The sequence below is a fragment of the Mobula hypostoma genome, chromosome 21 (genome assembly GCF_963921235.1).
Source record: "Mobula hypostoma chromosome 21, sMobHyp1.1, whole genome shotgun sequence".
Lineage (NCBI taxonomy): Eukaryota > Metazoa > Chordata > Chondrichthyes > Myliobatiformes > Myliobatidae > Mobula > Mobula hypostoma.
Genome location: NC_086117.1, coordinates 26,235,603 through 26,249,526, shown reverse-complemented (window position 1 = coordinate 26,249,526; position 13,924 = coordinate 26,235,603). Strand labels below are relative to the sequence as shown.

The 13,924-nt window shown below is 42.8% G+C and overlaps 1 long non-coding RNA gene across 4 annotated transcripts in view; it reads left to right on the top strand.

Moving 5' to 3' along the window:
* Nucleotides 1–13,924, top strand: part of LOC134359639 (uncharacterized) — a 135,436-nt gene that overhangs the window by 76,065 nt on the left and 45,447 nt on the right. Inside the window, exon 1 of one of the 4 annotated variants that reach the window (XR_010021159.1) lies at nt 569–657. The exons of the other annotated variants lie outside the window; for them this stretch is intronic. This is a non-coding gene — a long non-coding RNA (uncharacterized LOC134359639). Of the gene's footprint in view, nt 1–568; nt 658–13,924 lie in introns of those variants that run through there. 4 annotated transcript variants of the gene reach the window in all.

Sequence of the window (13,924 nt, the reverse complement as noted above, 5' to 3'; positions counted from 1 at the left end):
GTTTTAGATAATTATTGAAATACCTCAGTGAGGTAAAAGTTCTAAGTAGTAGGTTGGGGGAAAAAATACTTATTATGAACCAGGCAAGGTAAACGAAAAAAAAATATTGTCATGAGATGAAAGGTGACCTGACCGTTTGAAAGTGACGCTGGTTCCACTTAAAAAGTGTTCAAATAAAAAGGGCCATAAATCCAAAATAGTTGCTCATAAATCCCATTCTGACTATAGATAGTGGTGTGAATGTTAAATTTGCTACTAAAAAAGAGTAGCTGAAGTGAATCGTACAGATGAATTTCAAGAGAAGCTAGATCGGTAGCTTAGGGAGAGAGGAATAGAAGAATGCTTGTAGGATGAGAGGAAGGTGAGAAGAGGCTCATGGAGAGCATAATTGCTTTAAGGAAGTGATTGGGTCAAATGCCTCTGGAATTCTTTAGAATTCCATGTAATCCCAAAATCACTAAATTAGGTGTACTCCCAATACGTTTGAACTCTGACCTTTGAATTTTTACATATTTACACAGCGTGGCATGCCTTTCAATGGTGGAAGAGTGCTTTGGGAAGTCACGGAGTGAATTACCCGCAGCTGAATGCAGCCTCTTACTCGTTCCTTGAGCCACAATATATAGGCAGTCTGTGGTGACATCCAAGATATTATTGGTAAGGGATCTGACAATAGTAGATTCTCACTTGTTAAAACGGACATTGCCTATCATTGTGTTGCATGAATTTTATTACCACTTATCAATTTAATCCTGAATATTCTGATCATGATAGATGCAGGCTCTGGCAGTCTCAGTATCTGATAGGTTGCGAATGGAACTGAAGGCTGAGCAATTATCAGCTTGCATTCCTATTAATAAAGAAGCTGATGAATCAGAATCAGGTTTATTATCACCGGCATGTGTTGTGAAATTTGTTAACTTAGCAGCCGCAGTACCATGCAATAGATAATAACAGAGAAAGAAACAAAAAAGTAAATAAATTACAGAAAGAATGTGTATTTATATTAAAATGATTAAAAATAGTGCAAAAACAGAAATAATATTTATTTATAAAATGAGGTAGTTACTAGATATTTTTCTTTGTTTTATATTATTCATTTATATCCTATATGATTGGGAGTTTTACCATTTAAGTATTATTTGGCTTTATAATCATTTATGTTAATTATAACAATGTATTCCCAATAACTTTGTACTACTACCATGTCATGTTTATATCTTTATGAAACTAATAAAAAGATTGAAAAAGAAAAGAAGAAATGAGGTAGTGTTCATGAGTTCAATGTCCATTCAGGAATCGGATGGCAAAGGGGAAGAAGCTGTTCCTGAATCGCTGAGTGTGTGCCTTCAGGCTTCTGTACTTCCTTCCCTGATGGTAAAAATGAGAAGAAGCCATGCCCTGGGTGTTGGGGGTCCTCAATAATGGACTTTTCTGAGGCACCACTCCTTGAAGAGGTCTTGGATACTACGGATGCCAGTACCCAAGATGGAGCTGACTAATTTTACAACGTTCTGCAGCTTCTGTCAGTCCTGTGCAGTAGCCCCCCCATATCAGACAGTGATGCAGCCAGTCAGAATGCTCTCCACGGTACATCTATGGAAGTTTTTGAGTGTTTTAGGTGACAAACCAAATCTCTTCAAACTCCTCGTGAAATTTAGCCACTGTCTTGCCTTCTCTATAGCTGCATCACATTGTTGGAACCAGGTTAGATCCTCAGAGATCTTGACATCCTGGAACTTGAATTTGCTCACTCTCTCCACTTCTGATCCCTCTATGAGGGTTGGTTCATGTTCCCTCGTCTTATCCTTTCTGAAGTCCACAATCAATTATTTTGTCTTACTGACATTGAGTGCTTAGTCCTGAAGCACTGCCTTGAGGAATTCCTGTGACAATCTTCTGGCTGAACTATATGCTTCCACTGACATCTCACATTGCATGATTCCAGCAATGAGAGAGTTTTCCCCCTTTACCCGCGTTGGCTTTAACTTCACTGCAGCTTCTTGATGATATGCACAGTACTGTGCACAACTCTTAGGCACATTTATATAGCTAGGGTGCTAATATTTTTGCAAAGTACTGTATTTGCCAATGTGCGACGGAGAATGAGTTTGTAAATCTGGCGGGAGCAAAGGACATTGGGAACAGTGAGAATGGAGCACTGTGGGAAGGATGTGGAACAGGTGGCAGAGAAGAAGTGCCAGGGGTGGGGGTGGGGTTTGGCATGGATGCAGACACACCCAGCCCTGAGACACTAGGCATGGTCATTTGATTCCAAACAATTGGTTTATTGATCATTACAGAATGTCTCTCTGGCGTCAACGGCAGATGCAAACTCCATGGCTCTTCACACAGCTTTAGACCACCTTGACAACACAAACACCTACGTCAGGATGCTGTTCATCAACTATAGCTCAGCATTTTAATACCATCATTCCCACAATCCTGAGTAAGAATTTGCAGAACCTGGGCCTCTGTACCTCCGTCTGTAATTGGATCCTTGACTTCCTAACCAGAAGACCACAGTCTGTGCGGATTGGTGATAACATACCCTCCTCGCTGACGATCAACACTGGCGCACCTCAGGGGTGTGTGCTTAGCCCACTGCTCTACTCTCTGTATACACATGACTGTGTGGCTAGGCCTAGCTCAAATACCATCTATAAATTTGCTGACGATACAACCATTGTTGGTAGAATCTCAGGTGGTGACGAGAGGGCGTACAGGAGTGAGATATGCCAACTAGTGGAGTGGTGCCGCAGCAACAACCTGGCACTCAACGTCAGTAAGACGAAAGAGCTGATTGTGGACTTCTGGAAGAGTAAGACGAAGGAACACATAGAGGGATCAGAAGTGGAGAGAGGGAGCAGCTTCAAGTTCCTGGGTGTCAAGATCTCTGAGGATCTATTCTGGTCCCAGCACAGTGATGTAGTTATAAAGAAGGCAAGACAGCGGCTATACTTCATTAGGAGTTGAAGCGATTTGGCACGTCAACAAGTACACTTAAAAACTTCTATAGTTGTATCATGGAGAACATTCTGACAGGCTGCATCACTGTCTGGTATGGAGGGGCTACTGCACAGGACCGAAAAAACCTGCAGAAGGTTGTAAATCGAGTCAGCTCCATCTTGGGCACTAGCATACAAAGTTCCCAGGATATCTTTAGGGAGCGGTGTCTCAGAAAGGCAGTGTCCATTATTAAAGACCTCCAGCACCCAGGGCATGCCCTTTTCTCACTGTTACCATTAGGAAGGAGATACAGAAGCCTGAAGGCACACACTCAGCGATTCAGGAACAGTTTCTTCCCCTCTGCCATCCGATTCCTAAATGGACATTGAAGCTTTGGACACTACCTCACTTTTCTTAATATATAATATTTCTGTTTTAGCACATTTTTAAATAATTATTCAATATACATAATTGATTTACTTGTTTATTTATTATGTTTTATTTTATTTATTATTTTTTTCTCTCTCTCTGCTAGATTATGTATTGCATTGAACTGCAGCTGCTAAGTTAACAAATTTCACGTCACATGCCAGTGATAATAAATGTGATTCTGATTCCCCTCTCCCTGTTGGCTTCCCACTCTCAGTCCACAATAGAGACCCATAGCAGAATCAGGTTTATCATCACTCACATGTGTCATGAAATTTGCTTTTTTTGTGTGGCAGCAGTACAGTGCAATACATAAAATTATTACACTACTGTGCAAAATTCTGAGGAACTCTAGCTACTCTGTGTGTGTATATATGTAGTAATAGCCACAGGGGAGCAAGTATAGTGCATTTTGCAGATGAGAAATTGTGATGAGAAGCCAATCAATTGGCTGTTTTGATCTGGATAATGATAATTTCTTTGGGTCTTATTGGAGCTGTAGTCATTCAAATAAGTAGAGCATATTCCTTTACATTCGTGAGGTGTGTTTTATCAGTAATGGGGAGGCTGAAGGGTTTCAGGTGAGTAGCTTGCTGGGGGATACTGAAATTCTGACCTGTACTTGTAGCTACTGTGGACATACAGCAAGCCCAGTGACTCTTCTGGTCTAAGATGAACCCAGGAATGTTGATGTGGAATATATAGTAATTATAATTCTGCTGAACGACAAAGATACATGCTTCACCTTTTACATAAAATGATTCTTGGGGTGCATGGGACACCTCTCTGTCCCTTGTTAGTGTGAGTGAGTGAGTGAGTGAGTGAGTGAGAGACAGAGAGAGAGAGAGGAGAGAGACAGAGAGAGGGAGATACAGAGAGAGAGGGAGAGAGAAAGAGGGAGGGAGGGAGAGAGAGAGCGGGAGGGAGACAGAGAGAGAGAGAGAGAGACAGAGAGAGAGCGAGGGAGGGAGGGAGGGAGAGAGGGAGACAGAGAGAGAGAGAGAGAGTGAGGGAGGGAGAGAGAGAGACAGAGAGAGAGAGCGAGCGAGGGAGGGAGAGAGGGAGGGAGGGAGAGAGAGAGAGGGAGACAGAGAGAGAGAGAGACAGAGAGAGAGAGAGAGAGGGAGAGAGAGGGAGGGAGACAGAGTGAGAGTGAGAGTGAGAGTGAGAGTGAGAGTGAGTGAGAGAGAGAGAGAGAGAGTGAGGGAGGGAGAGAGAGAGACAGAGAGAGAGAGCGAGCGAGGGAGGGAGAGAGGGAGGGAGGGAGAGAGAGAGAGGGAGACAGAGAGAGAGAGAGAGACAGAGAGAGGGAGAGAGAGGGAGACAGAGGGAGGGAGACAGAGTGAGAGTGAGAGTGAGAGTGAGAGTGAGAGAGAGAAAAAAGGTGGGTGAAGAATCGTTTTTGTTGTACTGCAGATCATTGCCTCTCTTTGGGAGCTTTGCTATTGCTTGCTTGGTGGGCGGTGGGTGCTGATGCTTTTTGCTGAAATAAGTGGGGGGGAGGGCTGATGCTTTGCTGCTGCTTGTGTGTGGGAGGGGATAGAGGGGGCTTTGGGGTTCTAAAGCTTTTCCTGTCATTCATTCTTCGGAGTTCTCTTCTGCTTTTGTGGATGACTATGAAGAGCAAGAATGTACTGTATACATTCTCCGATATTAAATGGAGCCATTGAACCATGTGGGAAGCATAAAAGTTGCCCAGGTCTCACTGCATGAAAACGTAGACTGTTTCCTTTGCTGAGGTGAATGCACAGTGCTCAATTTCTGCATGGGCAGCAGATTCCTTTTCCCAAAGGGTCATTGTTGAGCAATAACGTAGCAGTTCCATTGTCATGATTTTATTCTAGATTATTGAATTAACCTAATTTTAATTCACAGTTCCACATTTTGCATGATGTAAGTTCCAAGTCTTTAGATTATTAACTGACCTTCTTGATCACTATTTTAGTAAGTTTACTACCCATTGCTCTATTTGTGTTTATCCATCATTTCTAACATAGAAAAGGGTCTCAAGATGTTGTCTGATAGTTTATTAAATAAAGCCAGGAACTGAGCCACATGGGGATATATTAGAGCGGATGGGATCAAAGATTTTAAAGAACTTCTTAAAGGAAGAGAAAGAGGCGAGATTAGAAACAGGGCGATTAGAGAGGAAAAACATATGTTACATCTGGCCTGGGATCTGTGGGCATTGAGGCTGGATGCAAGATGAATCTACAAACATCATGCACCTTAACATAATTTGGTAATATAAAATAACTGACACTAATATTCAAATAGTTTTTGACAAAAGGTGATCAACTTTAAATGTCAGCTCTGCTTCTCTCTGCACAGATGCTACCTGACCTGCTGAGTAGTTCCATAATTTTCTGTTTTATTTATCAGTAATGATCTAAGGCCGGTCAATCAGGAGTTGGACCGTGCCCTATCAGCGAACGGGATTTGTTAGAAAGGGTGAATAAAAATAAAGCAGGGGCAAGCATTGTATGAATGGGTTCATCAGGATCAAGCTTAGGTGAGGTGAACATCTGGTAAGTTTCTTCACCTTCTTTACTCTTCATTCCTCATCTGTTAAGGCACAGTTCTGGCAGGGAGAATGACTCCAAGGGCTCTGTTTGTACTGTGTGTGAGACGTAGGAATTCTGGGAGACCTCTTGCCTCCCGGATAACCACGTCTGCGCTGGGTGCACCGAGCTTCAGCTCCTCAGAGAAGGTGTTAAGGAATTGGAGCTGCAGCTCAGCGACCTTCGGTTCATGCGGGAGACTGAGGAAGTGATAGGAACTACAGGGAGATAATCACCCCTAGATTGAAGGAGGTAGATAACGGGGTGCCTGTCAGGAGAAGGAAGGGAGACGAGCAGCCGGTGCAGAGTACCTCTGTGTCTGTTCTCTTCAATAATAAGTAGACCACTTTGAATATGGGTGAGGGGTTCGGCCGAACGGGAGGAGTCACAGCAGCTGGGTCTCTGGCACTGAGTCTGACACTATGGTTCAGAGGAGGTGAAGAGGACTGCAGTTGTGATAGGAGATTCTATAATTCAAGGAATAGAGACAAGATTCTGTGGACATGCTAGTGACAACTGGATGGTATGTTGCCTCCAAGGTGCCAGGGTCAGGGACGTCTCAGATGAGGTCCACGGCTTCTAAAGGGGGAGGGTGAGCAGCCAGAAGTCTTTGTACATATTGGCACCAATGACATGGTAGGAAAGGTGAGGGGGTCCTGAAGGGAGATTTTAGTGAGCTAGGTAGAAAGCTGAAAGCAGGACCTCCAGGGTAGTAATCTCTGGATTACTGCCTGTGCCCTGTGACGGTGAGGGTAAGAATAGGATGATATGTCAGATGAATGCGTGGCTGAGGAAATGGTGCAGGGGGCAGCAGTTCATATTTCTGGGTCTTTGGGATCTCTTCTGGGGAAGGTATGACCTGTACAAAAGGGGCGTGCTATACCTGAACCCAAGGGGACCAATATCCTTGAGGGCAAGTCTGCTATATTTGTTCAGGAGGGTGTAAACTAATATGGCAGGAGGATGGGATTCGGAGTGGTGAGGATGGGATCGTTGGTTTACAAACAGAGGCGGCGTGTAGGTGAGACTGCTGACAAGGAGAGGCTGCTGATAGGGCAGAAATGCAGTCAACGGGATGAGTTGCAGTGTAAAAGAGGGAGAAAATCAACAAGGATGATGAATAGAGGACTGAAGGTATTGTATTTAAATGGACACAGTACACGGAATAAGGTAGATGAACTTGTAGTGCAATTACGGATTGGCATGTATGATGTTGTGGGCATTACTGAATTATAGCTGAAAGAAGATTATAGCTGGGAGCTTAACATCCAAGGATGCACATTGTACTGAAAGGACAGGCAGGTAGGCAGAGGTGTTGGGGTGGCTCTGTTGGTAAAAATGAAATCAAATCTTTAGAAAGGGGTGACATAGGATTGGAGGATGTAGAATTGTTGTGGGTAGAGCTAAGAAACTGCAAGGGTGAAAAGGCTCAGATGGGAGTTATAGACAGACCTCCAAACAGTAGCAAAGATGTAGTCTACAAGTTACAATGGGAGATAGAAAATGCATGTCAAAAGGGAAATATTACAATAGTCATGGGTGATTTCACTATACAGGTAGATTCAGGTTGATTTTGGATCCCAAGACAGGAAATTTGTAGACTGCCCATGAGATGGCTTTTTAGAGCAGCTCGTGATTGAGCCCACTAGGGCATCAGATATTCTGGATTAGGTGTTGTGCAATGAACCAGAAATGATTAGAGAGCTTAAGCTAAAGGAACCCTTAGGATTTAGTGATATACCGTAATATGATATAATTTAGCCTGCAATTTGAGAAAGAAAAGTTAAAGTCAGACTTATTAAGATTACAGTGGAGAAAAGGGATTACAGATGCACGAGGGAGGAAATGGCCAAAATTGATTGGAAGGGAACACTAGCAGGGGTGATGGCAGAGCAGCAATGGCTGGAGTTTCTGGGAGCAATTTGGAAGGCACACAGTCTAGATACATCCCAAAGAAGAAGGAGTATTAGAAAGGCAGGATGATGCAACCATGGCTGACAAGAGAAGTCAAAGGCACTATAAAAGCGAAAGACAGGACACATAATAGCGCAAAATTAGTGTGAAGTTAGAGGATTGGGAAGCTTTTAGAAACCAACAGAAGGCTACTAAAATGTCATAAAGGCTGGAAAATGAAGGTAAGCTTGCCAATGATAATAAAGAGGATACCAGAAGTTTCTTCAAATGTACAAGGTGCAAAAGAGAAGTGAGAGTAGATATCAGACTGCTGAAAAATGATGCTGGAGAGGTAGTAATGGGGTACAAAGAAATTGCAGACAAATTGAACAAACATCTTATATTGTTCTTCTCTGTGGAAGACACTAGCAGTATGCCAGAGGTTCAGGGGTGTCAGGGGGCAGAAGTGAATGAAGTTGACATTACTAGAGAGAAGGTTCTTGGGAAACAGAAAGCTCTGAAAGTAGATGAGTCACCTGGACCAGATGCTCTACATTCCAGGGTTCTGAAATGAGTGGCTAAAGAGATTGTGGAGGCATTAGTAATGATCATTCAAGAATTACTAGACTCTGGCATGTTTCCTGAGGACTGGAAAATTGCAAATGTCACCCCGCTCTTCAAGAAGGGAATGAGGCAGAAGAAAGGAAATTATAGGCCTGTTAGTCTGACCTCAGTGGTTGGGAAGATGTTGCAAGTCAATTGCTAAGGATGTGGTTTCAGGGTACTTGGAGGCACATAATAAAACAGGCCAAAGTCAGCATGGTTTCCTTAAAGGAAAGTCTTGCCTGACAAATCTGTTAGAATACTTTGAAAAACAAAACAAGTAGTATTGACAAAGCTGAATGTTGTGTAGTCGGATTTTCAGAAGGACTTTGACAAGATGCCACACATGAGGCCACTTAACAATTTAAGGAAAGATACTAGTATGGATAGAGCATTGGCTGATCAGCAAGAGGCAAAGAGTGGGAATAAACGGAGCCTTTTCTGGCTGGCTGCCTGAGACTAGTGGTGTTCCACAGGAGTCTGTTTTGGGGCCGCTTCTTTTTATGTTAATGATTTGGATAACAGTCATTATGATACGTTATGAAATTATAATGATATGTTAATTATTTGGATGATGAAATTGATGGCTTTGTGGCCAGACAGTACAAAGATAGTTGGAGGGACAGGTAGTGTTGAGGAAGAAGAGAGTTTGCAGAAGGACTTAGACAGATTAGAAGAATGGGCAAAAAAGTGGCAGACGGAATACAATGTCAGGAAGTCTATGTTCACGTACTTTGGTAGAAGAAAATGAAAGGGTTGACTATTTTTTTAAATGGAGAGAAAATCCAAAAATCTGAGGTGCAAGGTGACTTAGAATTTCTTGTGCAGCGTTCCCTAAGGATTAATATGCAGGTTGAGTGAGTCGGTGGTGAGGAAGATAAATGCTGTGTTAGCATTCATTTCAAGAGGACTAGAATATAAAAGCAAGGATATAATGCTGAGGCTTTATAAGGCACTGGTACGGCCTTACTTGGAGTATTGTCAGCAGTTCTGGGTGCTTTATCTAAGAAAGGATTTGCTCACATTGGAGAGGGTTCACAGAAATGATTCTGGGATTGAAAGGCTTATTATATGAGGAGTGTTTGACGGCTCTGGGTCTGTATTCACTGGAATTCAGAGGAGTGAGGGGGGAATCTCATTGAAACTATTGAATATTGAAAGGCCTTGATAGAGTGGATGTGGAGAGGATGTTTCCTATAGTGGGGGAGTTTAAGATGAGAGGACACTGCCTCAAGATAGAGAGATGTCCATTTCGAACAGAGATGAAGAGTAATTTTTTTAGCCTGAGAGTGGTGAATCTGTGGAATTCATTAGTCAGGGCATGAAGTGATATGGGGAGAAGGCAAGAGACTGGGGCTGAGAGGGAAATGGATCAACCATGATGAAATGACAGAGCAGATTGGATGGGCCAAATGGCTTAATCCTGCTCCTATCTCTTATGGTTATGGTCTTAACTGCTAATTGCCTTTGGACGATAAACGGTTAACAGAAGGTTTGTAAGAAAGAAGCTTCTCACAAAGAAACAAAGCTTCTCGCAGTGGTTCTATGTCTGTCCCAGCAGATCTTCACTGGAGCTTTGGCTTGCCTGCTTGGTTATTTTATTGAACGAGCCTCTGCTGCATGCTCGGCAGTCCAAGTATTTAAAAGTACTCCATTTGGTGATGGAGTCAGTCCCCATATTTTACCTTATATGGCTAGTAATGCGAGTATTGTTGAAGAACAGACTGACAGTCAGCCTGATTGGAACCTGCTGGCCCTGGAGTTCTGCTCCTCAGCTGCCAATTGTTCGGGGCCAAACCTCCCACCACACCCCCCTCCCCTCCAGAAGCCGATGACTCCTCACTGCCTTGCTGCTCAACCATCCTTCCAGTAGCTCAGCCGCTCTACATTTGTGAGCCCTAGCCGTTGGCATCGGGTGACTCATTGTTCAACACAAACTTGCCTTTCTGTCATTGCTGAGTAGAAAGGTTTTCTGTAAGATGTTACTGGTGTGGGGAAGCCTGGCTGGTTTCTCCCTCCTTATGCTGACAAACCATAGCACAGCTACTGCCAGCTAGGATTATCTAGCTCAGAAGAAAGCTGAGGTTGGTACCAGGAACACTGTGCCATTTATTGACCCCAGGCTGAGGTTCCTTTTGTTTCATTCATGGGGTGTGACATTGGTAGCAAGCTCAGTGTTTAATTACTCTTCCTTCAATACCCTTCTCCTGATTGCTGATTAGGCCATTTCAGAGGGCGCTTAAGAATCATTGCTGTGGTTTTGGAGTCACAGACAGGGTAAAAACACCAAACTCAGTCTCTCAGGAGGACCTCCAGCATCTTTGAGTCCTTTCCATCCACTTACCTGCATTATGTCACCCATCTCTATCCAGACTACTGATGCTTCTAGACTTGGCTATTAGAACATAGAAGAGTATAGCACAGGTACAGGCCATTCAGCCCAGAGTTGTGCCGAACCAGCTAAAAAGCAAATCAAGAACACCCAAACACTAATTCCTCCTACCTACACAATGTCCACATCCCTCCCTCTTCCTTACATCTATGTGGCAATCCAAACATCTCTTAAAAGCCTCTAATGTATTTGCCTCTACCACCATACCAGTCAGCACATTCCAGGCACCCATCCCTCTGAGTAAAAAACTTAGCCCTCACAAATCCCTTGTACCTAAACCTCTCTTGCCTTCAATGTATGCTCTTCGTTATTAGACATTTCAACCTTGGGAAACAGATACTTTCTGTCCATTCTATCTATGTTTTTCAGAATCTTATAAACCTCTATCAGATCTCCCATCAGCCTACGGCTTCTTGCTGGCTTTGAGTTTGCCATTTGAGGGAAAAGCCAGATGAGGTAACTGTGCACCTAACACTGCCAAAATGAAGAAAACTGCCAGTCATTGTCACACTGATAGTCTACCCAAGAAAGCAGATACAAAGATGCAAGTCACCTTTCTATTTCAAAAGGCAGACTTGTAAAGGGTTGCACATTGCTGGCAGAATGTTCCTCTTTGCAGCATTAGAGAAGATTTATGTACAGAATTCACAGTGCACCACCCCAACCATCACACAGAGCTCATAACCTACAAATCAATACTTTGTGCTGTTTATTGACCACAGTTGCAGTGTTATTAGACATAAGACCATAAGGCAAAGGAGCCATTCAGCCCATCAAATCTGCTCAAATCTATGATGATTTTGTTGCCCTTCAAACCCATTCTCCTGCTTTCTTCCATCAACTTTGTTGCCTCCACAACCATCTGTAGCAATGAATTCCAAAGACTCAGCACTACCTAGCTAATGAATTTCCTCCTAATCTGTTCTAAAGGGACCTCCTTTTTTCCTGAGGGTGTGTTCTCTGGTCCTACACTTTCCAGTTATTGGAAACATATCTCCACGCTATCTAGGCCTTTCAATATTCAGTAGGTTTCAATGAGATCTCCCCTCATTCTTCTAAACTCCAGCGAGTACAGGCCCAGAGCCGTCAAATGCTCCTCATTGTTAACTCTTTCATTCCCGGGAACATGATTAAAGGCAGTTCTGAGCGAAATGGGCAATGGTGAATTCGCAATTTATTCTCACTGAAACTGGGCTATCATAAGTTTCACATCATTGCGCAAGGTCAAAAGAACTTCTAATGGTTCTGCAATTGACACTGACCAGGTGTAGATGAACGGTAACACATTCAGGTTTGAGTGAGAAGGTTATAAACTGTAATTCCATTCCAATACTTTGCAAAAATAATCCAGTGCAGCACTGTAAAGAGTATTGCCTGTCAAATGTACTGTCTTTTGAATCCGATGTGGAACCGGCTTCCCAAGGGCAGGCAGAAGGTGCCATGGCATTATTTTAATGAAGAGCAAATTCATTCTCCCACGTGCTCGGGCCAGTGTTTATCCCTCAACCCAGATTAGAATCTCCTTACCCCATTGTTGCCTATGTGGATTGTACTATACACAGAATGGCTGTTGCCCCTTCCTGCCTCCACATAGAGCACTGACTACATACAGTTCAAAAGACAATTTAGTTGATGGTGAAGAGCTTTGAGAAAAGGTGCTGAATTTTTAGAAGTGATTTAATTCTACATTGGCTTTCGGCGACTGGAATTAAACTTCCAGTTCATGGCCACGTGTAGAGATTCCTGCCAGATGTAGGTGGAGAACTCAGGACCAGCGTAGCCTGTTGTGAACATTGGCTTGTCCACAATCAGCAGTCACTGCGAAGAGGGTTTTGGAAATTGCACACCAGCTTCTGAGAGGGTTGAGGGCAAAAAAAAAAATTATTAAGGACATCAGCTTGAAATCAGATGAAAGTCTCGGGGGTGGGGAGTAAATCTGATCACTGAAGTCAATCTGAGAATACTGCATGGAGTTTTTTTATATATACAAAAAATTATAAACTAGACCTGCACCATCAGAGAAAAAAAGTTGCTTATATTGCAGTTGCAGGTGTAAAATATGTAAAATTATCCCTGGTACATATCTTAGGAATAAAGATTGCTCAACAATTTCAGTATTTTGACATTTGCAATGCACATTTCCACCAAATTTGCATAACACTGAGTGCACTGCACGAGCTTTGAAACGTTCTCTAAAACAATAAAACAACAATTTAAATTTTTCAAATCATTTCTGACACATGGACTTTGCCAGCGAGAAACAAGCCTTACTCCGTATTTTTTTTTCTAAAAATTTGCGCTAATAAAATTCGAAAATAATTTACATCATGAACAGAGACTGACTGACAGCAAGTTGCCATGGAGATATTCCCATGGGTTCTGACTCCAAGCTACTGACGGCAGCTGCGAGAAGCACAGAACTAATCATCCTCCACTCACGTGAGCTGGATTCTGACTCAACCTGCCCTCTCTCTCAAATCAGCTTTCATTACACTGTGTTGGGGAAAAGAAATAACATTGCCACTCAGCTGACTATCAACAATGGATGGCTGAGCTGCGTGCTTTGTAACAGAGCTATAGTCACTGTGGGCCTTACAATAGACGCAGTAATACGTGGTTATCAGCAACATAGACAGAGGGAATCATGATAGATACAACAGCCAGTGATGGAACTGAGGGAGTTTGAATGATGCCTTGCTGTTGGTCCTGAGCTGCTTTGGTTCAGTTGGCAAATGCACTGCCAAACTTACTGGGAGAGTCATGGGACTGTGGTGTTAGGGCTTTGGTACACAATGCAAATATTTTTTAAAGAAAGGAAATGCTTGTATCTCTCTTGTACCTTTCATGCTTTATGACTTCCCAAAATGTTTTATAGCTGAATCTTGGTCATTTAGAATGTAGGAAATACACAGCAAGCTCCCTTAAAATCAATTTTAGCACAGCAAGATCCCACAAATGATAGCATAACCATGGCTAAGCCAACTGTTTTATTGCCAATAATTGAGGGATAAATATTGGCCAGCACACTGGGGAGGACCTCTCTAAAATAACTTCATATTTTTTTTGTGATGTAAAATCCCAATGCGCCTTGTAGATG